The sequence below is a fragment of the Myxocyprinus asiaticus genome, unplaced genomic scaffold, assembly GCF_019703515.2.
Source record: "Myxocyprinus asiaticus isolate MX2 ecotype Aquarium Trade unplaced genomic scaffold, UBuf_Myxa_2 HiC_scaffold_170, whole genome shotgun sequence".
Classification (NCBI taxonomy): domain Eukaryota; kingdom Metazoa; phylum Chordata; class Actinopteri; order Cypriniformes; family Catostomidae; genus Myxocyprinus; species Myxocyprinus asiaticus.
Genome location: NW_026249618.1, coordinates 1 through 2,500, shown reverse-complemented (window position 1 = coordinate 2,500; position 2,500 = coordinate 1). Strand labels below are relative to the sequence as shown.

The 2,500-nt window shown below is 46.8% G+C and overlaps 1 non-coding gene across 1 annotated transcript; it reads right to left on the bottom strand.

The window, feature by feature from the left end:
• Positions 1 to 104: 104 nt before the first annotated feature.
• On the bottom strand, positions 105 to 194 carry trnar-ucu (transfer RNA arginine (anticodon UCU)). Its single transcript is given in 2 exon segments — positions 105 to 140; positions 158 to 194. It is a non-coding gene; the product is annotated as a tRNA-Arg (tRNA).
• Positions 195 to 2,500: the final 2,306 nt, after the last annotated feature.

The window sequence follows — 2,500 nt, the reverse complement described above, 5'->3', positions numbered from 1 at the left end:
GCCATGCTATTGAGAGCATGAAAGTGTTTGTTTGAGAAAAGAGTTTTGGTGGTCAGATAGACTTGTTCGTTGGCCAAGTGAGCTTAGCAAAATGACTAAGGCAGTGACTCTGTTGGGACTTGAACCCACAACCTTTGAATGGCCACATTTTGAAATTTAGAAGTCCAATGCGCTATCCATTGCGCCACAGAGCCACATTAGTGCATTGTTGTGTGTGGGTTAGGATTAGGTTAGGGTTAGGGTCTAGGGTTAGGTTAGGGTTAGGGATATAGGGATGAAAACCACCATGCTCATGCCGGATTGCCATAACTTTTGCCAGGAAGGTGATAGAGGCACGAAAGCAAGCCCTACCCACCCATTTTCAAGGATGCTCTTTCCAGTGGTGCCACCGCCAAGTCTCTATGAGGTCAGCAAGTGCCTCAACCCGATTGGCCCTCCTACAAAGTGCCGTTTACATCTTAGGGACTCGGCGGCCACAACACACTACAAAGGCACTGCTGGGATTTGAATCCAGGACCTCTTGTTTACTAGGCAGGCATTTTAACCAACCAAGCCACAGCACCTTCTGCTGCAAAGTGTCCATGGGAGGTCATCAGATCAATGAACAGGCCATGCTATTGTGAGCATGAAAGTGTTTGTTTGAGAAAAGAGTTTTGGTGGTCAGATAGACTTGTTCGTTGGCCAAGTGTTAGGTTAGGGTTAGGGTTAGGTTAGGGTTAGGATATAGGGATGAAAACCACCATGCTCATGCCGGAGTTAGGGTTAGGTTAGGGTTAGGGTTAGGTTAGGGTTAGGGTTAGGATATAGGGATGAAAACCACCATGCTCATGCCGGATTGCCATAACTTTTGCCAGGAAGGTGATAGAGGCACAAAAGCAAGCCCTACCCCCCATTTTCAAGGGTGCTCTTTCCAGTGGTGCCACCGCCAAGTCTCTATGAGGTCAGCAAGTGCCTCAACCCGATTGGCCCTCCTGCAAAGTGCCGTTTACATTTTAGAGACTCGGTGGCCACAACACACTACAAAGGCACTGCTGGGATTTGAACCCATGACCTCCTGTTTACTAAACAGGCACTTTAACCAACTGAGCCGCAGCACCTTCTGCTGCAAAGTCTCCATGGGAGGTCATCAGATCAATGAACAGGCCATGCTATTGTGAGCATGAAAGTGTTTGTTTGAGAAAAGAGTTTTGGTGGTCAGATAGACTTGTTCGTTGGCCAAGTGAGCTTAGCAAAATGACTAAGGCAGTGACTCTGTTGGGACTTGAACCCACAACCTTTGAATGGCCACATTTTGAAATTTAGAAGCCCAATGCGCTATCCATTGCGCCACAGAGCCCACATTGTGTGCATTGTTGTGTGTGGGATAGGAAAATGTAAAATCCAAGGCCTGGGTCCAATAAAGGGCCCAGGCCGGGTTGTGCACAGTCCTTCCCTCAACTGACCACTAAGAACCCACCCAAGAGCGGGAAAGGGACACAAACACAGCTCTTAGTAAAATAAAATAAAATAAAATAAAATAAATACATCCCAAAGGGGGTATTATTGTAAGGGTACCCCAGGTTAGGTTTAGGAGCTGATGTGGGTATTGCTCTAAGGGTTATTAAGGTTAGGTTTAGGTTGGCATAGTAGGGATGAAAACCACAGGCTCATGCTCAGGGTTAGGCTATATAGGCGTTACATGCTCAAGGAATGTGGCATGTGGACAAAAGATTTCCTACCACTAGCCAGGTAGTTATCAAGTGATGCCATGACTTCTGCTGCAAGGTCATGAGGTAGCCAATCAATGAACAAGCCATACTATTGTGAGTCAGAAAGTGCTTGCTTGACCAGATAGAGCCCTCCTGATGAGATAGTGCTCGTTACGATGGCTTAGTAGTACTTGGCAAAATGGCCACAACTACAGGCTAGGATTAGGTACTAGGTTGGGATATAGGGATGAAAACCACCATGCTCATGCCTGATTAGCTAGGCTAGGGTTAGGGTTAGGTTAGATCAGGAAATGTAAGATCCACAGCACCTTCTGTCTGCAAAGGTCTCCAGCTGGTGTCACGGTCCATCCCTCAACTGACCACAAGAGCCCACCCAAGGCTGATGGGACACAAATATAGCTGTTAGTATAATAAGTAAAATGAGTATATAGATGCATCCCAAAGAGGTATTCATTGTAAGGGTCCAGGTTAGGTTTAGGAGCTGATGTGGGTAGTGCTTTAAGGGTTACTAAGGTTAGGTTTAGGGGCTGGTAGGGTAACTAAGGTTAGGTTAGGGTTAGGATATAGGGATGAAAACCACCATGCTCATGCCGGATTGCCATAACTTTTGCCAGCAAGGTGATAGAGGCACGAAAGCAAGCCCTACCCCCCATTAGGTTAGGTTAGGTTAGGGTTAGGGTATAGATTAGGGTTAGGGATATAGGGATGAAAACCACCATGCTCATGCCGGATTGCCATAACTTTTGCCAGCAAGGTGATAGAGGCACGAAAGCAAGCCCTACCCCCCATTT